Genomic DNA, 23,669 nt, shown 5'->3' on the forward strand with positions numbered 1-23,669 from the left:
CTACCGAGAAGATCATCCAAATTCAACAACGGTTGAAAACCGCCCAAAGTCGACAAAAGAGCTACGCTGACATTAAAAGAAAAGATATAGAATTTGAAATTGGAGAGATGGTCATGCTTAAAGTTGCACCTTGGAAAGGCGTTGTTCGATTTGGTAAAAGAGGGAAATTAAATCCAAGGTATATTGGACCATTCAAGATTATTGATCGTGTCGGACCAGTAGCTTACCGACTTGAGTTACCTCAACAACTCGCGGCTGTACATAACACTTTTCACGTCTCGAATTTGAAGAAATGTTTTGCTAAAGAAGATCTCACTATTCCGTTAGATGAAATCCAAATCAACGAAAAACTCCAATTCATCGAAGAACCCGTCGAAATAATGGATCGTGAGGTTAAAAGACTTAAGCAAAACAAGATACCAATTGTTAAGGTTCGATGGAATGCTCGTAGAGGACCCGAGTTCACCTGGGAGCGTGAAGATCAGATGAAGAAGAAATACCCGCATCTATTTCGAGAAGATTCGTCAACACCTTCAACAGCTTAAAATTTCGGGACGAAATTTATTTAACGGGTAGGTACTGTAGTGACCCGAACTTTTCCATGTTTATATATATTAATTGAGATTGATGTTTACATGATTAAATGTTTCCAACATGTTAAGCAATCAAACTTGTTAAGACTTGATTAATTGAAATAGGTTTCATATAGACAATTGACCACCCAAGTTGACCGGTGATTCACGAACGTTAAAACTTGTAAAAAAACTATATGATGACATATATATGGTTATATATATAGTTAACATGATATTATGATAAGTAAACATATCATTAATTATATTAACAATGAACTACATATGTAAAAACAAGACTACTAACTTAATGATTTTGAAACGAGACATATATGTAACGTTTATCGTTGTAACGATATTTAATGTATATATATCATATTAAGAGATATTCGTACATCATAATATAATGATAATATAATAATTTAAAATCTCTTTTGATATTATAAACATTGGGTTAACAACATTTAACAAGATCGTTAACCTAAAGGTTTCAAAACAACATTTACATGTAACGACTAACGATGAATTAACGACTCAGTTAAAATGTATATACATGTAGTGTTTTAATATGTATTCATACACTTTTGAAAGACTTCAAGACACTTATCAAAATACTTCTACTTAACAAAAATGCTTACAATTAGATCCTCGTTCAGTTTCATCAACAATTCTACTCGTATGCACCCGTATTCGTACTCGTACAATACACAGCTTTTAGATGTATGTACTATTGGTATATACACTCCAATGATCAGCTCTTAGCAGCCCATGTGAGTCACCTAACACATGTGGGAACCATCATTTGGCAACTAGCATGAAATATCTCATAAAATTACAAAAATATGAGTAATCATTCATGACTTATTTACATGAAAACAAAATAACATATCCTTTATATCTAATCCATACACCAACGACCAAAAACACCTACAAACACTTTCATTCTTCAATTTTCTTCATCTAAGTGATCTCTCTCAAGTTCTATCTTCAAGTTCTAAGTGTTCTTCATAAATTCTAAAAGTTCTAGTTTCATAAAATCAAGAATACTTTCAAGTTTGCTAGCTCACTTCCAATCTTGTAAGGTGATCATCCAACCTCAAGAAATCTTTGTTTCTTACAGTAGGTTATCATTCTAATACAAGGTAATAATCATATTCAAACTTTGGTTCAATTTCTATAACTATAACAATCTTATTTCAAGTGATGATCTTACTTGAACTTGTTTTCGTGTCATGATTTTGCTTCAAGAACTTTGAGCCATCCAAGGATCCATTGAAGCTAGATCCATTTTTCTCTTTTCCAGTAGGTTCATCCAAGGAACTTAAGGTAGTAATGATGTTCATAACATCATTCGATTCATACATATAAAGCTATCTTATTCGAAGGTTTAAACTTGTAATCACTAGAACATAGTTTAGTTAATTCTAAACTTGTTCGCAAACAAAAGTTAATCCTTCTAACTTGACTTTTAAAATCAACTAAACACATGTTCTATATCTATATGATATGCTAACTTAATGATTTAAAACCTGGAAACACGAAAAACACCGTAAAACCGGATTTACGCCGTCGTAGTAACACCGCGGGCTGTTTTGGGTTAGTTAATTAAAAACTATGATAAACTTTGATTTAAAAGTTGTTATTCTGAGAAAATGATTTTTATTATGAACATGAAACTATATCCAAAAATTATGGTTAAACTCAAAGTGGAAGTATGTTTTCTAAAATGGTCATCTAGACGTCGTTCTTTCGACTGAAATGACTACCTTTACAAAAACGACTTGTAACTTATTTTTCCGACTAGAAACCTATACTTTTTTTGTTTAGATTCATAAAATAGAGTTCAATATGAAACCATTGCAATTTGATTCACTCAAAACGGATTTAAAATGAAGAAGTTATGGGTAAAACAAGATTGGATAATTTTTCTCATTTTAGCTACGTGAAAATTGGTAACAAATCTATTCCAACCATAACTTAATCAACTTGTATTATATATTATGTAATCTTGAGATACCATAGACACGTATACAATGTTTCGACCTATCATGTCGACACATCTATATATATTTCGGAACAACCATAGACACTCTATATGTGAATGTTGGAGTTAGCTATACAGGGTTGAGGTTGATTCCAAAATATATATAGTTTGAGTTGTGATCAATACTGAGATACGTATACACTGGGTCGTGGATTGATTCAAGATAATATTTATCAATTTATTTCTGTACATCTAACTGTGGACAACTAGTTGTAGGTTACTAACGAGGACAGCTGACTTAATAAACTTAAAACATCAAAATATATTAAAAGTGTTGTAAATATATTTTGAACATACTTTGATATATATGTATATATTGTTATAGGTTCGTGAATCAACCAGTGGCCAAGTCTTACTTCCCGACGAAGTAAAAATCTGTGAAAGTGAGTTATAGTCCCACTTTTAAAATCTAATATTTTTGGGATGAGAATACATGCAGGTTTTATAAATGATTTACAAAATAGACACAAGTACGTGAAACTACATTCTATGGTTGAATTATCGAAATCGAATATGCCCCTTTTTATTAAGTCTGGTAATCTAAGAATTAGGGAACAGACACCCTAATTGACGCGAATCCTAAAGATAGATCTATTGGGCCTAACAAACCCCATCCAAAGTACCGGATGCTTTAGTACTTCGAAATTTATATCATATCCGAAGGGTGTCCCGGAATGATGGGGATATTCTTATATATGCATCTTGTTATTGTCGGTTACCAGGTGTTCACCATATGAATGATTTTTATCTCTATGTATGGGATGTGTATTGAAATATGAAATCTTGTGGTCTATTGTTACGATTTGATATATATAGGTTAAACCTATAACTCACCAACATTTTTGTTGACGTTTTAAGCATGTTTATTCTCAGGTGATTATTAAGAGCTTCCGCTGTTGCATACTAAAATAAGGACAAGATTTGGAGTCCATGTTTGTATGATATTGTGTAAAAACTGCATTCAAGAAACTGATTTCGATGTAACATATTTGTATTGTAAACCATTATGTAATGGTCGTGTGTAAACAGGATATTTTAGATTATCATTATTTGATAATCTACGTAAAGCTTTTTAAACCTTTATTTATGAAATAAAGGTTATGGTTTGTTTTAAAAATGAATGCAGTCTTTGAAAAACGTCTCATATAGAGGTCAAAACCTCGCAACGAAATCAATTAATATGGAACGTTTTTAATCAATAAGAACGGGACATTTCAAGCGCGGCACCAAAACGATGTCTGGCAAGATGCCAAGAGGTAACCTTATTTTATTTATTCTGCAGGTATGTGTTGTTTTATCTAGGGCTTATTGTAGCTAACTTGTTTTTGTTCTTTTGTTAACAGATAACAGGTTGATGTTCTGTGGCCTAAAAGAGCTACTGTCAGTGTCAGAGGAAGCAGCGGCTTCCCAATTTGGCTATCTGGGGACCATTTCACTTCCAGAGTATTTTTCCAATTTGTCACCAGAGGCTCATTTTCGGTTGGACGTTAAAATGACAACGCTGAACTTTATGCATTCACTTGATCGTTTGAGAGAAACGAGGGCTCGCCTGGATAGCGTGTGTGCCTCCACGTCTAGTGCGTTGAATGCTGATGAAGCGCACGACTGCATTCTTGAGTTGAGAGAATAACTCAGGAATGTCGAAAAAGCACGTGATGAGGCTACTACCACTGCCACGACTGCTGCTTCCGAGAAAGCATTGTTGGCTGCCAAGGTCGAAGAGCTGACGGCAAGGTTAAGCTCCTTTGAATCTGAGAAGGAAGCGCTTGCTAAAAAGTGCAAGGATCAGGCCGGTAGGTTCGCTGTTTGCGAGGGTAAACATGATGTAACATTGCATCAGTTTCAGACTCTTAAATAGGGGCTTCCTTCGTTGGTTGCTCGCGCATGTGACTCTGATCATGTAAGCAAGTTGTTTGCGGAAGTTATTTTTGCTTTTCAAGCTGAGGAGAGACTTTTCTTTTGGGAGGAAATTAAACCTCGCGTTCAACCTACTCCCAACTTGAATTTTATCTTGAAGAAGTCTGTGGACTAGAAAGCTTCTGAGAAGAGGAAACTTGTTACGCCAAATCTGGCTAATATCATGATTCTCAGCTTGGTTACTTTGTCGCAGGATCCTTCCACCAATGCTCAGCGCATATTGTCAGAAAAGTTGTCAATTATTTTCATGAAACAAATGTAAACTTTGAATATCTAACTTTTGCTTGAAATGAAATTGTGACTCTTTTGTTTTCTTCCATTATTTATAATCTTCATACTTATTATCATCAAGTATTTATCCCACGCAATGTGATGTAGTGCGCTTGAGTCTTAAAGCATTAGTGTATGATTTTTTGTTTTAGGCAAATTTTGTGTAGATTATATTCATTCAGGGTACGTTCGCACTTAATCCATTGTGTATACGCTATGCACAGTTACTGGTTGTGCGCACACATGGACCATCATTGTTGTCTATGAATTGTTCTTTTGTTTTTGTGATTGCTATAAAATGCCCATGTACAAATGATCAACCATGAGTATCGAGGAAGGATGTCTCAAACTAAGCATTGTTTTAGCTTTGTGGTTTGCTGAAATGTTTTGTTAGCGCAAATTGTAATGAGTGATTCTTCTCAAGATCTGACTTTGTCACACATTTGTTAGTTAACCTGTCGTGTGAGTTTTGCTTATAGCTATTTTGTGATCAAATGCGTAGGATCGTTCTCGAACATGTTGTTATGTGTGGCTAAGATATTATTGATTTTAATCGTAATTATACTCAAGGCATGCCAACACTTAACTTATCATATATATTGTTGTGCACACAATATATACTTAAGTTATGTGCCCGTGTGTGCGCATCGAGAGTCTTCTAAGTGCGCCAACACTTAAGATTGAGGTCAGGCGCAACCAACGCCATCGTTTATAGTCATGACTTGCAGATCTCAAGTTCTGCTCGGGCGGGTTAGGTCAACCCAATGACTCTTAACTATCCGATTATAATAGACTAGATTGTCTCCAAACAAGCTTCTGCCACACGGGAGTCGGAGAAAACCACTCTTCTAAGGCTGGAGTGCACTAGACACAACCGTGCGCACCAATATCAAGTTATAGAACTACTATGCATTTGATGGCACAAAGATATTGGCAGACAATAACTTGAAACATAGATAATCATAAAAAAGATAAGTTTGCACTTAAAGTGCTTATAGATGAAATTTCAAATGGTCTCTGGCCCTCAGTCATGCGCTTAAACAAACACGCTTAATTCAAAGCATGTAAACTTTAATAATAGGGGTAACTATCATAATGGCGACTTGGCGCATTTGCTCTCTCCCTAAGCTTCTCATCCTTGTATTCTTCAAATTCATAATCCACGTTGGCAATCTCGTCTCCATCGTCAATTTCAGCTCCTGAAGAACTCCCCCATCTTCTTTTCCTTTTGCGGTGGCTTGAATACTTTGGATCTGTTAACACCAGTCAATTGGTTTACAAATTCAACGAATGCGCGAGCTTATGCGTTAAGTGCATATTTATATGCGTCTTATATTTCGGATCATGTAAGATTGTGCTCATTTTAATGCTGTAAGTGTGTAAACTGGTTGCGTGTATTTAGCATATTGACAGTCGAGTATTTAAGTAGCAGTTTTATTTTTTGGATAGTGCGCACAATCTGTGAATTTCAGTTTTATAACAATTAAAGCTACGCGTACATGTTGAAGCCGGTAATCTTCCTTTGTTACTTTTAATTTCAAGGTAGCTCGTCCCTCAGAGTGGGTAACACGATGACATCATGGGTAACATTAGGTGTGATGCTGAAATGTGATATCATTCGCTGCCCTAGGATGGCATCATACTCTGAATCAGTGCGAATCACGCTAAATTCCACCGCTTGCGTATGCTCCCTTCTTTGGTCCTGGTCATCTCGTAGTGTCAACCCTACTGTAAGCGTTCCCATTGACCTGGAGGGTTTCCCACTCACTCCTCTAAATCTTTGCCTAGTCTGTGACGACCCGGGAATTTCCGACTAAATTTAAACTTAATCTTGATATGATTTCGATACGATAAGCAAAGTATGTAGTGTTGAGTCTAGAAAATTTTGAAACAATGTTCATATATTCAATTGACTTTCGACTGTTTCCGATGATTCACTAACCATTGCTTGTAAATATGTGGATATATATAAATATGTGTATATATAAATATATGTATAATATATATAATAACATGAACATTAATAAACTATTATATACATTTATTGTTATAAATAAATATGTACAATAAAATACATTGTAATAAAAACTATTATTTTATATGTATATATATATTTTAATCATTTAATATATATTTATGTGAATAGTAAATTTTGTTATTTAAAACTGCTTATATATATACATAGTGTATATTAAATATATTTAATTTTGAGCTTAAATGGTAAATGTTTGTAACTTTCGGTTGACGTTTAATTATTTTAAAATAGGTCTAATATATATATATAAGAAGTTCTAAAATAAATGTTGTTTCAAAATTTGATTAAAAAGATAATAGTTTTGATAAATATTTTTTTACCATTTCAATCTAAGTTTTTGTACTCCGTACATATAAATTGGAACAGAAAATAAATATTTTTCGAACCTTTTTGATCAGGTTTCAAACAGGTAATGAGTGAAATAATTAAATATGTTTAATCAAAAAAATTGGGATTTTTAGGAACACTTTTATATGTTAACTGTTTAGCAATGGACACAACATAATACTCCGTGAATTAGATATTATTATTAAAGAAACCATTATTTTTTTATCATTAATAATATTATTATCATTTTTTATGATTTTTGTATCATTATTACTTATTATTATTATGGATATAATGATGATGATTATTATTATTATTATTATTATTATTATTATTATTATTATTATTATTATTATTATTAATATATTTATTAATTATTAATATTAATCTAAAAAAAAAAAAGTCAAGAACTAGTACCATTCCGTTACCCATTTCAATCCAACTTTTTCAAATTTTGTTTTCTGTCTGTAATCTGTTAGATGTCCATTTCACAACTCAATTAGGATCAATGCAATCACTCTATAAAAGAATTATTCTGCAATTCATTAAGTAAAACATAAAAAATCACAAAATAAGCTCGACACTCTGTACATTCATCTTTTTCACCATATTTTGATTTCGAATGAATTTCCAAAATGTAATAATGCAGTCTTGTTAGGAATCGTCTATCTAAACTATCTGTAAGTTTTCAATCTTCAATTCTTTCTATCAATTTCTAATTTGAGAGTCAAAGTTTTGGTTTTCAAAGTCAACTAAGTGTTCTTGAATCAAATTCGAGTTTGTTTTGATATCTTCAGTTAATTTGATGATCCATAAAGTTTATAGGAATGATTTGCAACACAATTCATGGTGTAATCATAACCTATAACACTCTTAATCTAAAAATCAATTTTTGAGTTCTTGAGTTCTTCACAGTAATATACACTAACGTAAATTCGAAACAAATTTCAAAAACTAAAAATGCAGAGTTGTTAGGAATCATTTACTTAAACTTCCTGCAAAATCTCAAGTTCCAATTCCTAATAACGAATTCGAATTTGCGAGTCAAAGTTAAATTGTCAAAAGTCAACTGTTTTGTTCTTGGAGAAATTAGAGCTTGTTTTGATATTTTAAGTTCAATTGATGATTTTGATAGATTTTAGGAATGATTTGAAACATGTTTCATGTTGTAAAGATTGTCCAAAACGAACTCAAAATTGAAAACAAATTTTTTTTTTCCTAGCTACTAGCAAGCAGTAGGATTTTTTTTTGTTTTTTTTTTCTCATTTTTTTTATATCATGAACACATTTTTTTTTTTTTCATGTTGTTTACAAGTCATAAATGAAAACCCGTTCGATTGTTGTTGAGTTTTTGCCCCCGTTTGATTTTAAACTTGGTGAAGAAGAAGATGAACTAAGATGAAAGAAATACTAGATATATATGTTTGGGTTGCCTTATAAGTCAGAAAAACATGGATGGCAGAATGGTTAAGGGTGTTTGCGGGTGAGCGAGATGTCTCGAGTTCGATCCCTGTTTGGGGCAGTTTTTTTTTAGAAAAGCTCTTTGAAGGTAGTTCTCATTTCTAAAATTAATATTATTATTCTTATTATTATTATTATTAGTAGTAGTAATATAATTATTACTATTATTATTACTAAAATAAGAATTTATGATCATTTTGATAGTATTGTTATTATGATTGTTATTATTAGTATTATAAATATTATTATCACCATATAAGTATGATAATCATTATTATCATTATTATTACTAGTATCATACTATTAGTATTATTATTATTACCCTTAGTCAGGTATTTCTACAATTATTAATTTTGCAAAACAAAAGATATATATGTAAATATATTATTACATAAAATATACTAATATTACATAAAAATTATGTTTCAACTAATATTATTGATATAACATTAATTAAATATCAAATAAGTATCATAATATATTATAAGAATAATTAATACATAACAAATATATAAACTTAATTGATTTATACTATAATGTGTTAATACTTGATATAGGTTCGTGAATCCGAGGCCAACCCTGCATTGTTCAATGTCGTCATATGTATTTTTACTACAAAATACATTATAGTGAGTTTCATTATACCCTTTTTAAATGCTTTTGCAATATATATTTTTGGGACTGAGAATGCATGCGCTTTTATAAATGTTTTACGAAATAGACACAAGTAATCGAAACTACATTATATGGTTGAAGGATCGAAATCGAATATGCCTCTTTTTATTAAGTCTGGTAATCTAAGAATTAGGGAACAGACACCCTGATTGACGCGAACTCTAAAGATAGATCTATCGGGCCTAACAAACCCCATCCAAAGTACCGGATGCTTTCGTACTTAGAAATTTATATCATGTCCGAAGGAGGATCCCGGAATGATGGGGATATTCTTATATACACATTGTGAATGTCGGTTACCAGGTGTTCAATCCATATGAATGATATTTTTGTCTCTATGCATGGGACGTATGATTATGAGAAATGGAAGTATATGAAATCTTGTGGTCTATTAAAATTATGAAATGATTATTTATGTTAAACTAATGAACTCACCAACCTTTTAGTTGACACTTTAAAGCATGTTTATTCTCAGGTACGAAAGAAATCTTCCGTTGTGCATTTGCTCATCTTAGAGATATTACTTGGAATCATTCATGACATATTTCAAAAGACGTTGCATTCGAGTCGTTGAGTTCATCAAGATTATTATTAAGTCTATTATAGTAAGATATATTACGAAATGGTATGCATGTTGTCAACTTTCGATGAAATGAAAGATTGTCTTTTCAAAAACGAATGCAATGTTTGTAAAATGTATCATATAGAGGTCAAATACCTCGCGATGTAATCAACTGTTGTGAATCGTTTATAATCGATATGGACTTCGTCCGGATGGATTAGGACGGGTCGCTTCAGTTGGTATCAGAGCAGTGGTCTTAGCGAACCAGGTCTTGCATTAGTGTGTCTAAGTGATAGTCATTAGTATGCATTAGTGAGTCTGGACTTCGACCGTGTCTGCATGTCAAAAGTTTTGCTTATCATTTTTTGTCAGAAATCATCTATTTATCACCCTTAGGAAATTACCTGCTTATCATTCTTAGTCTAGACACATCTTACTGCAATGATTGCATGAATAGTGTATAGACAAAATTCGTATTTTAGCGTATCTGCTAATTCATATCTTAGCATATCTTGTACTGTAGACTTTGTCTGACAACTTCCGTAGATTCCTCCGTAACATATGGGATTTTAGTATTGTATATGCATATGTGAATTATGTATTGTAGGGTACTAATCTACATCCTATAATCTATTTCTTATCGAAAATACTTCATCTGATCGTACGAGATGAATCCCTCAACCAGTTCGAGTCCCTCAGACTTCGATAGCTAATCCGATAGTTATTCCGACATGGATGTTCACCTAAGCTCCGGAGGCAACATCACCAGAATGAATCAACCAATCAATCATCCCCAATTCATCTGATGGATTCGTAGTCGACTTAACCGATGGAGACGAGAGGAAGGCGATCCTTTCCACCCACCAACCGAATTTACCTCTTGGCAATGAACCTGAAGCACTTACCGGCGAACCAGTCTGAAACACCATTTTCACCTCCATTTCCTGAATATCTCACCACGATTGTATTCTATCTAAAATTCTAAACCTTATTCATTCGCTCGTACCGATTGACAATCATCCCGGAATAATAGAAGAAGTCAACGAACTTCGCGCTCGAGTAATCAATCTGGAGAATATGGTGCAAAAATTACCAGCTTCAACAACATCACCGGCACCAACAGTACCATCAATAACAACACCAGTGCCATCAACAACCCCTGCCTCGACGTCTCATTCTATACCTTGAGTACAATTATCGTTCTACGTATCGTTCTACATCATTTATCTTCGTTCGACATGGCGATTATGTAATCTCTAATGTTTTAGAGATTATATATTCTTGTTCCAACGGTAAATCAAATGAGTTTAATATCATATTGACTCATTAAATCCATGATTACATCTGAAGAAAATATATATGTATATATATTTTCATAAAGATTGTAATTAAAAATTCTTGTGTACAAACTGTTAATGGTGAAAATATTTTAACGGGTAGGTAATACCCGAGGAATATTTAGATTTCACATTAATAAGTTACACTGTACATTCTTCGAATCTAATTCAACAGCCGTTTACTATCCTACTTACGTCTACCGATATACAAATCCGTTCACTACAGAATAACCATATTCATCCAATTTCATATTTGGATTTTGATTTATCAAAAATCAAGTGGCATAATGAAGGAAATACTTGACAAAATAAAATTTGTTAGAAACAAACAAATTAACTATGAGAAATTTTGTTAAGAATCCACGCTAACTGTTCCTAACTAATTGTTCCCAGCTAACTGATTACACTTTATTTATCGCAATTTAATTATCGCAATTTACATTCTGCAATTTTATTTATCGTCATTTAATTTCTGTTATTTATTTTTACGCACTTTAAATATCAGGACACGTATACAAGGTTTTGACATATCATATCGACCCATCTATATATATTATTTAGAATAACCATAGACACTCTATATGCAGTAATGCGGGAGTTAGCTATACAGGGTTGAGGTTGATTCTATAATAATATATATACTTTGAGTTGTGATCGAGTCTGAGACGTATACGGGTCATGACACGTATTAATTAATTCGAATATTATATAGTAAACTATATATGAATTATTATTTGTACACTGCTAACTGTGGACTATCAACATTGGACAATTAAAATGAATGAAAATATTGATTATAACATATGAAACTAAACATTTCTTCAAGTTTGCCACTTGATTTCATCTTAAACCTCATTTGTATCTTGACGATTACAGTCTGCGTTCAAACATTTCATGATTCTTGAAAACACCTCAATCGATAGGATAAATCAACCGCACTTCATCTACGGAAGAAAAGATTTATGCATATAGTTATGCACCTAAGAAACTCTCGGCAATTGAGTAAAAGTATAACACGTAGCCGCGTCAGATCCTTTGACATTTATTAGCAAAAATAACTTTGCGATCCCTTTTCAAAGTAGCCAAATTTTGTCACAGCTCCAGCAGGTCAACTTCGACTTTTCATTCGAAGTAACCTTACTATAAATCCTGATATATACGATTACCCTGTTGATACCGGAGAATTCTTTTATATTCCACCATATTACCAGCAGACGTACCAGCAACCTTGTTGCTTCTTGGCTTAAATCTCTCTGACAAATCATTATATTTATTCATTGAAACCCTATCATATACTCATCCGCATCTTGTAACGAGAACTGCCATACCAATTACCGGGAATCAGCAATCAGTACTTTGAAAACTCACAGCATATCTACATCAACAGTTATATGTATGACATTTATCTCTTAGAATTATGATCTCTCATTCTGAAATTCTGAAAAGCACTCAGTCACAAATCAATACTCTGAATGTTGAAAAAGCTGAATGAAGCAGCAGAAACCATAGACAACCATAAACGCCCTTAATCATCGGAAGTTTGATGATAAAGAATAGTATGTTGGAAAAGCTCAGAAAAGTTAGAACTGGAAAACTGATTGAGCAAACTACGAAGGAGTCTTTGAACAAATCACAAGAACTAAGCTTGTACATTAAGAATCCTGATGATTCTGTTTCTGGTGAAATCTTTAGCGAATACCTTGCTTCTGACTCCAAACTTTTGCGGATAAATTTTCTTCACCACCCTTCGATATTAGAAATTCCAAGATATCATCGTATCTTTCATTATAAATATCCTCTATATTTCTGAAGATACTTTCATAACTATTCTAATCTGAAATCATTAATCTCTTCGTGCTATCAGTGTTACATCATATAGAAACTGTTAGTTTCTATATTCTGTAAACTTTTGAGCTTAAAATATGAATGTTATTGAAGTAATGTTCGAAACCGAAGCATGAGTTAGTATAATATAATGACACTTGATCAACGTGATTATATTACAATAAGTCATGCTGAGTTTCTAAATGGAACATGATAATTCACAGATCATAACGTCATCATGTGCCATGTTACACGACTCTTACGTTCTGTCTAATCTATAAACATATTAAGAACATATTTTTCTTGATAGTCCTATCTTTCCTTGAATTCTGGTAATTTAACAAATCAAATTGTGCTATTACCGTTTCTTTCTTAGGACACTAACAATGTTCATTCTGAAACTTATATCTGCGAATTCTGGACCATTACAAGAGATGCACAATCGCAAGAAGAAGAAGAAACGAAGGGACAAAGCTCTGAAATATAAATTGGAGTATAAATCGCAGCAAATAAGGGGGAAGTATTAACTGTAGATGACAGTGATTATAGGAGACAGGAATAGGGACATTGAAATATAAGAAAGAATATAAAGCCCAACAACAATACCGAAATTACAAACTGTGGATATCAGTGCGTATAGCAATATAAAGACACGGGAGGATTATAAATACAATAATCCCTAGAGCATAGTAGAAATAAACAGATTCATCCTGTGGAAGTTGGAAAAGGAGAATGATTGTTACGACAGTCAGGATAAGGACAAGGATTAGAATTGGATTAAGCATTTTCACAATCTTTTGGATTTGGGAATTGAGTATAGAAGTGGTGAAAACTAATGGAACGGAAAAGGTAAATTTATAATGGAAATATCAGATGTAGTAATCGGGACAAATCGTCGCATTTAATTTTAGAAATCTTAAATTCCTTATTCGCCAAATAATCAAATCTTTTAGATTTCGAAGATTTTCTTTATATCCCTTGAATTCCGGAATTTAATCAAGACGACGTCAAAAGTTAAGACAAACTTTATTTTCTAAATTCAACCCTGACTCTGTCAAAAGTTAAGATGAATCTTTACTTTCCTATTTCACTCTTTGGTGATAGTTTCATTCGTGCTCTTCGAATAATCGAATTATTTTATCTGTATTATGCAATAATGATAAAACTCTATTTATCAGCTCATATTCGTCAGGAAAACATATTTATCGTTAGCCATGACGACCTCACTCAAATTTCGGGACGAAATTTCTTTAACGGGTAGGTACTGTGACGACCCGGGAATTTCCGACTAAATTTAAACTTAATCTTGATATGATTTCGATACGATAAGCAAAGTATGTAATGTTGAGTCTAGAAAATTTTGAAACAATGTTCATATATTCAATTGACTTTCGACTGTTTCCGATGATTCACGAACCATTCCTTGTAAATATGTGGATATATATAAATATGTGTATATATAAATATATGTATAATATATATAATAACATGAACATTAATAAACTATTATATACATTTATTGTTATAAATAAATATGTACAATAAAATACATTGTAATAAAAACTATTATTTTATATGTATATATATATTTTAATCATTTAATATATATTTATGTGAATAGTAAATTTTGTTATTTAAAACTGTTTATATATATACATAGTGTATATTAAATATATTTAATTTTGAGCTTAAATGGTAAATGTCTGTAACTTTCGGTTGACGTTTAATTATTTTAAAATAGGTCTAATATATATATAAGAAGTTCTAAAATAAATGTTGTTTCAAAATTTGATTAAAAAGACAATAGTTTTGATAAATATTTTTTTACCATTTCAATCTAAGTTTTTGTACTCCGTACATATAAATTGGAACAGAAAATAAATATTCTTCGAACCTTTTTGATCAGGTTTCAAACAGGTAATGAGTGAAATAATTAAATATGTTTAATCAAAAAAATTGGGATTTTTAGGAACACTTTTATATGTTAACTGTTTAGCAATGGACACAATATAATACTCCGTGAATTAGATATTATTATTAAAGAAACTATTATTTTTTTATCATTAATAATATTATTATCATTTTTTATGATTTTTGTATCATTATTACTTATTATTATTATGGATATAATGATGATGATGATTATTATTATTATTATTATTATTATTAATATATTTATTAATTATTAATATTAATCTAAAAAAAAAAAAGTCAAGAACTAGTACCATTCCGTTACCCATTTCAATCCAACTTTTTCAAATTTTGTTTTCTGTCTGTAATCTGTTAGATGTCCATTTCACAACTCAATTAGGATCAATGCAATCACTCTATAAAAGAATTATTCTGCAATTCATTAAGTAAAACATAAAAAATCACAAAATAAGCTCGACACTCTGTACATTCATCTTTTTCACCATATTTTGATTTCGAATGAATTTCCAAAATGTAATAATGCAGTCTTGTTAGGAATCGTCTATCTAAACTATCTGTAAGTTTTCAATCTTCAATTCTTTCTATCAATTTCTAATTTGAGAGTCAAAGTTTTGGTTTTCAAAGTCAACTAAGTGTTCTTGAATCAAATTCGAGTTTGTTTTGATATCTTCAGTTAATTTGATGATCCATAAAGTTTATAGGAATGATTTGCAACACAATTCATGTTGTAATCATAACCTATAACACTCTTAATCTAAAAATCAATTTTTGAGTTCTTGAGTTCTTCACAGTAATATACACTAACGTAAATTCGAAACAAATTTCAAAAACTAAAAATGCAGAGTTGTTAGGAATCATTTACTTAAACTTCCTGCAAAATCTCAAGTTCCAATTCTTAATAACGAATTCGAATTTGCGAGTCAAATTTAAATTGTCAAAAGTCAACTGTTTTGTTCTTGGAGAAATTAGAGCTTGTTTTGATGTTTTAAGTTCAATTGATGATTTTGATAGATTTTAGGAATGATTTGAAACATGTTTCATGTTGTAAAGATTGTCCAAAACGAACTCAAAATTGAAAATAAAAATTTTTTTTTCCTAGCTACTAGCAAGCAGTAGGATTTTTTTTGTTTTTTTTTTCTCATTTTTTTATATCATGAACACATTTTTTTTTGTTTCATGTTGTTTACAAGTCATAAATGAAAACCCGTTCGATTGTTGTTGAGTTTTTGCCCCCGTTTGATTTTAAACTTGGTGAAGAAGAAGATAAACTAAGATGAAAGAAATACTAGATATATATGTTTGGGTTGCCTTATAAGTCAGAAAAACATGGATGGCAGAATGGTTAAGGGTGTTTGCGGGTGAGCGAGATGTCTCGAGTTCGAGCCCTGTTTGGGGCAGTTTTTTTTTAGAAAAGCTCTTTGAAGGTAGTTCTCATTTCTAAAATTAATATTATTATTATTATTGTTATTATTAGTAGTAATATAATTATTACTATTATTATTACTAAAATAAGAATTTATGATCATTTAATAGTATTGTTATTATGATTGTTATTATTAGTATTATAAATATTATTATCACCATATAAGTATGATAATCATTATTATCATTATTATTACTAGTATCATACTATTAGTATTATTATTATTACCCTTAGTCAGGTATTTCTACAATTATTAATTTTGCAAAACAAAAGATATATATGTAAATATATTATTACATAAAATATACTAATATTACATAAAAATTATGTTTCAACTAATATTATTGATATAACATTAATTAAATATCAAATAAGTATCATAATATATTATAAGAATAATTAATACATAACAAATATATAAACTTAATTGATTTATACTATAATGTGTTAATACTTGATATAGGTTCGTGAATCCGAGGCCAACCCTGCATTGTTCAATGTCGCCATATGTATTTTTACTACAAAATACATTATAGTGAGTTTCATTATATCCTTTTTAAATGCTTTTGCAATATATATTTTTGGGACTGAGAATGCATGCGCTTTTATAAATGTTTTACGAAATAGACACAAGTAATCGAAACTACATTATATGGTTGAATGATCGAAATCGAATATGCCCCTTTTTATTAAGTCTGGTAATCTAAGAATTAAGGAACAGACACCCTGATTGACGCGAACTCTAAAGATAGATCTATCGGGTCTAACAAACCCCATCCAAAGTACCGGATGCTTTAGTACTTCGAAATTTATATCATGTCCGAAGGAGGATCCCGGAATGATGGGGATATTCTTATATACACATTGTGAATGTCGGTTACCAGGTGTTCAATCCATATGAATGATATTTTTGTCTCTATGCATGGGACGTATGATTATGAGAAATGGAAGTATATGAAATCTTGTGGTCTATTAAAATTATGAAATGATTATTTATGTTAAACTAATGAACTCACCAACCTTTTGGTTGACACTTTAAAGCATGTTTATTCTCAGGTACGAAAGAAATCTTCTGCTGTGCATTTGCTCATCTTAGAGATATTACTTGGAATCATTCATGACATATTTCAAAAGACGTTGCATTCGAGTCGTTGAGTTCATCAAGATTATTATTAAGTCTATTATAGTAAGATATATTACGAAATGGTATGCATGTTGTCAACTTTCGATGAAATGAAAGATTGTCTTTTCAAAAACGAATGCAATGTTTGTAAAATGTATCATATAGAGGTCAAATACCTCGCGATGTAATCAACTGTTGTGAATCATTTATAATCAATATGGACTTCGTCCGGATGGATTAGGAAGGGTCGCTTCATAGTCTCCCTTAGGTTGCTTTTCATCTTGTATGTCAGGTCGCTGAAGCAATGAAAGAACATCATGTTGGCACAACTTCCGGTGTCGATGAGAATCTTCTGATGTATTGGTTGCACTCGGGCAAGTAACCTTCGACTACCAGCAGAGCACACTTTCTTATGCCGCTTGGTTCATTCGGAAGCATTGGTCGAATAGACTCTCATGGCAACAGTGACTCCTTCTCCATGCTCCTCCATTTTTCCCACGAGAATACATAAATTACTTTGTCCTTTTTAGCGGTTTCATCTTCTTTTCTGTAGGCGCTAGGCCTATCCTTCTGAGGTTTTAAGTGGTTCAATTCTCCACGTTTTAGATAGCCAATCACCTTGTCCATCAGCGATTTGCAGTGGTTCGTCTCGTGTCCAAAATGAAGCAACCTGAAAATCGACCCCAAGAGATGCACGAGCCGAGTGCCCATTACAAACTGAGATGCAGTCGCCCCTATAAGCGTAAGCAGTGAACTAACCCGGCATCTCTAGGTTTCAACTAAAAACCATGGTGGGAGATATTAGTTAGCTACAACTTTAAGCTTATAAGAAGACCAATAGTTTCTATCTATAGCCTATGTAGGATGGGTTATTACAAACTCCCCTACTTTAACTCCCGACGTCCTCGTCAGGCCGAAACATTATCGTTACTCAGGATCCATACCTCAAGAGATGCACGAGCATTGTGAACATCACTCCCCATGAGGATACCTCAGGAGATGCACGAACCAAGTGTCTGTCACACCCCAAGAGACCTATGGCTCTGATACCAAATGAAACGACCCTCAAATCAGCCCCAAAAGATGCACGATCCGAGTGCCCATCGTAACCCGAGAGGCAATCGCCCACATAAGCGTAAGCAGTTAAGTAACCGGGTATCTCCAGGTTTCAACTAAAAAGCATGGTGAGAGATATTAGTTAGCCACAACTTTCAGCTTATTAGAAGACCAATAGTTTCTATCTATAGCCGATGTGGGACGGGTTGTTACACAAAATCATCATGAAAGTCACAGAACTTAGACTTGTCTCTTCGCACGTATTCGCGTAAGCACGCTGGTTTCTCAAACATCTTAGAGATTGGTTCGGTCACGTAGATTTCCTTTAGGCTTTTGGTGAGGCTTCTAATCATTGTTTGTTTATTTTCCCGCGTCTCATTATCCATGTTCCTATGATGTTGCTAGTTGGTGTTTCCTTGATACCCTCGTTGGTGCCTTCTGTCATTATAAGAGTTGTTATTGCGATGACGGTATGGACTCGAGTCATGCTGGCTTCTGCCGCAACTACCCAATTGGCGACCGCCTTGGGGTGAATCGTATCCGTCTCGTCTTCCATGACCCGAGTTTTTGTAGCTGGAGTACTTTATCGTGTGTTCTTCCGCAAACATGTGTTCGTGCGTGATGTGCTGGATCGAGACCTTTATTTATGAACGGATTTGAGTTGTTTTGTTACACGAATTGATTTATTGTATATGTGGTATTTTATTGATTTTAGGTTGATTTCACACATATATATAGGCAACTAGTCCTATCCGTGTAGTTTAGATTGTTGGTAAATCCGATTCGTTCCACAGGGAGATGGAGTGTTTAATGGTTTTCCTTTTTTATAGTCTTTGATGTCAAACTTAATTAAGGAGGGTTTTGGATTAGGCAATTTATAAAATAACAGTAAAAGCAAATAACTTAACTAATTTACTAAATAAAATAAAATTACAATATGACAAGAATTATCTTAAAATGATACTAAATGAAACTATACTAATTATGATGCATTAATTATGTTACTAAATGGTAATTAGTAAAATAGTAAATTTTAATAAAACTATATATTTAGATTTTTGTTTCAAGCAATTATTATATAAACTTAATTAATTTAACTAAAATGCATTTTTAATAAAACTAATACAAATTAAAAGGAATTTAATTAATTTACTAATTATAAACTAATTACAATTTATAAACCTATAATGATTAATGCTAATTTTAGGATTAAAACATGTATTTTTGTATTTTATACTTAATTAAAACTAATTATATAATAAATAACCTAATTATAATAATTAAATAACTAATAACCTAAATTATAAATAATTAATTAATCAAAACCCTAATTTTTACCCTAGCTGGTACTGTAGCCGCGTCAAGGCCTACACGATTCGTGTAGGAGTACACGATTCGTGTAAGGTTTAAATTATGGGACAGATTACTGTTTCGAAAATTAGTTATTTTTATGTATTTTTATATATTTTAAACTTGAAATTCGTAAATAATAAAGATAAAACTTTTATAAGAAGTAAAAATAAGATAAATGGGAAGTGTTTACTTAATTGTGTCACCCCTAGGTCCATGGATTGTTTCAAGTTTTTACGCCCTATTAAAATGTTCTAGTATCAAACTTTACATTTTTCTCTCGAAAAAATATAAAGTTACAACTTAGCTAAATAAAATCTAATTTTCATTGGATTCTTTTTTAGAAAGCTACTATTCCCTAAGTATTTAAATTGAGACCTAGCCTAGTTTTGACCTTCGCCAACACCCAAATTATAACGGTTTCCCTTTTTATAATTTCACCTTCATATAATTTATTGATATCACCCAAACCACCGAAGTTTATTTCCAAATTGGTGTCAATAATTTATCCATAAATTCGTCTAGATCATTTTTAATGTTGAAGCTTAATTTAGGTAAATAAATATAGCTCTCGTTATTTAAATTTACTAAATTAAGTGGTAAGGGTTAAATACCTAATTACATAAAAATGGTTCTTTTAACTAGGCTCAATATTAAAAATACTAAAGTTACATTTTAACTTTACTAATGGTAACAATCCATTTCACTAGGGGCTCTACATTTAAGCAAACACTAGGGAAATTTAGCTATCCATTACACTAGGGGAGACATAAAAATATAGATATGCAAGCATAATAATAACACTAATTTTAACAGAGTAAACTTACTAAAATATCTTCACTTGCATTAACTTCAAATGGTAGAAAAATTACAATAATAACACCCCTTTCACGCGTACAATAACACCCTTTATCACGAACAATACCCCCTTAATAACTGAAACTATTTTTACAGCGTAATAAAATTAACAATAATTTTAACTATAGTAATTGAAATATAAATTTGTGTTGTAAATGTGTTGTAATATATCTCTCTGTATTTAAACTGATCCAAGTAGTAGTAGTTGAGCTCAAAAATTCGTTGAAATCCTTGCTGTCTTCAATTTGAGAGAAAGTATTGTTTTTAAAATAATAAAGCAGCCGACCTTCTGGAATCTGTAATAGTGCTGTGGCCTAACATTACCCGAATCGTGTAGACTTACACTATTCGTGTAAGAGTAAATATTCTACACGATTCGTGTAGACCTACACTATTCGTGTAAGAACAAATATACTACACTATTCGTGTAGACCTACACTATTCGTGTAAGAACAAATATACTACACTATTCGTGTAGACCTACACTATTCGTGTAAGAGTAAAAGCAGTTTTCTTTATTTTTCTTTTTCGTTTGTTCTTTGATGACCTCGTATTGACGTGTACTGACTTGGCACTTTACATTTGAACTCTTTTCTTCATCTATCTTGTACTTTCATTCGGATAAACGTTTCTTGATATAAATCTGGTTAAAACTATCATTTTATCGTCGAATCTTCAAATAGCAAGCTCTTATCCACTTTTGTCGTTTTTCTCGTGAAATGAGCATTGAATGTCTTTGTAGATGATAAAAACCTATGAAATATAAGTGATATTGCGTCGAATAATATGTATGTTTAGAGCAATATCAAAATACCCCACACTAGAACGTTGCTTGTCCTCAAGCAATTACATCTTTTAACAGAGTTAGAACATTATATATCTTTCTTATCGAACATTTAGATCACACAACACACACTACACGAAATGAAACACACGCTATATGAAATATATTACACAACACAGTATTTATTGGATCACACGCACACCACACGAAATGAAATTCTGACAACAGAAACAAATATGAAACTCGTGATTAGGGTTTAAAAATTTGGATCCTTAGGGAAAATTGGACCTTGAAAACGTTTTATGATTTTATAAAATGTCATGCTAGTTTTTACACTAGACACGTTTTCCGGTTTTAACCTCAAATTCCGGTTGAGGGTAACTGAAAACCGAAGTCTCAGTCGGCGATTAGCAAGCTATTCGCCCCCATGATTGTAGTATCATGGAACTTGAAGCCAAATGTCCAAAAATAGTTTTACACAAATATAATTCATAAAATAGCATAAGTTTTAGAACAAAATTATATCGTGTCCAAATATCATCGGTGAACCATGAGTTTGCACACCTCAATTTGTTATGGCATATGTATGTTGACCGCGGTCAAACATAGATGCAGTTGATCTTTACGGAGATCATCCATCTGGGGATTAGATTCATTAGTCTTAAAAGCTAATTTGCAATGTGCCCCCCCATTGTACGAGACAGATCCATCTCATGGTTAGGATAAGTCTGACCACCAAAAACCCTGTTTGATGCTGAGGTTAGGTGGATTTCCAGCCGATTTTAGGGATGACTTTTCAAGATTTTTCGTCAACCTACAGCTGTTCTGGACTACATCTTCTAACATAAGTTAGCAAGTGTGTTAATTCGGAAGACTTTACTTCCTTACGGGATGGATTTGATTCATCCTCTATTACTCGTGATAATGGAATATTCAGGTTTATACATTCTGTAGCAATGATATCTGCAATAAACTTCAAAGAAACATGTGATAAATGGTTCTCAATATAAGGATTTATAAATTCTTGTTATAAATGGTTTTCTTTTATAAGTTTTAAACAAATAAACTTATGTATTTTTAATGTACGGAGACAACAATTTCGGTTTTTACACCTGATCTTTAATTGCTCGTAGTTACCTTAAAAATTGATTAGATACATTTGTTTAAAAATTTTCAAATTTTCATAAAAACCAATAACTTATAAGTTCTGGAGAATTTATATATTCCCACCCCACACTTAAGATTATGTAATGCCCTCGTTACATAAAATCAGATAATAATGTATAAATTTGAGAGGACAAAAAATGTAGAGTATTTGGAACTTCCTTTGTTAACCGATTTGGATTTTCAAATTGTTTTACCTACGATCATATCCAATGTTTGTATCACAATGTAATTTGATGTTTCGTTTCGTCTAATTGCATTTTCTTCTGTACCTGTCAAAACCATGTTAAGAACACACAAAATATGGGGTTTTAATTCAATCGTACAACACATTTTTACCCCACACTATATTTTCTTGCTAATATATAAAAAAATAAAAACATAATAAGTTTCAATACACACCAAAAAATTATGTTATTACAAACTAAAATTTTTTTTTTTACTTTTTTCATTTTATATTTTTTATATAACTTATAATCAATTAAATTTAAAATATCTTTTATAAATTTATATTTGTAACGGAAATTCGGTTGTTATACCTGATCTTAATCCGTTTATAAATTTTTAAATTCAATTTATAAAATTCAATTCATTAAAAGTTAAAGTTTTAATATTTTTCGAAAACAAATTTAAAATAAAATAAGAACACTCTATTTTTGTGTTAAAAAGATTAACATTTTTAAATTTTAAAACAAGTATATGAGAAATACAAATAAAAAGGAATTTAAAATAAAAACGAGACACACGAATGGGACTATTTACAATTTGTGAAGTTTATTAGCGAGTCGTTCACGCGACTCCACCCTAATTTTAACTAACGTCGGGGTGATAAACATCACCCTTCTTTACTCCAATAGAACCATTACCGCAACCATTCTCGCCATTAATTTTTGACAATAACCAAGAGTCCGAAAATCTTGACTCTTTAACTAAATTTTTTAACTTATCTTTCTCA

The sequence above is a fragment of the Rutidosis leptorrhynchoides genome, chromosome 10 (genome assembly GCF_046630445.1).
Source record: "Rutidosis leptorrhynchoides isolate AG116_Rl617_1_P2 chromosome 10, CSIRO_AGI_Rlap_v1, whole genome shotgun sequence".
Lineage (NCBI taxonomy): Eukaryota > Viridiplantae > Streptophyta > Magnoliopsida > Asterales > Asteraceae > Rutidosis > Rutidosis leptorrhynchoides.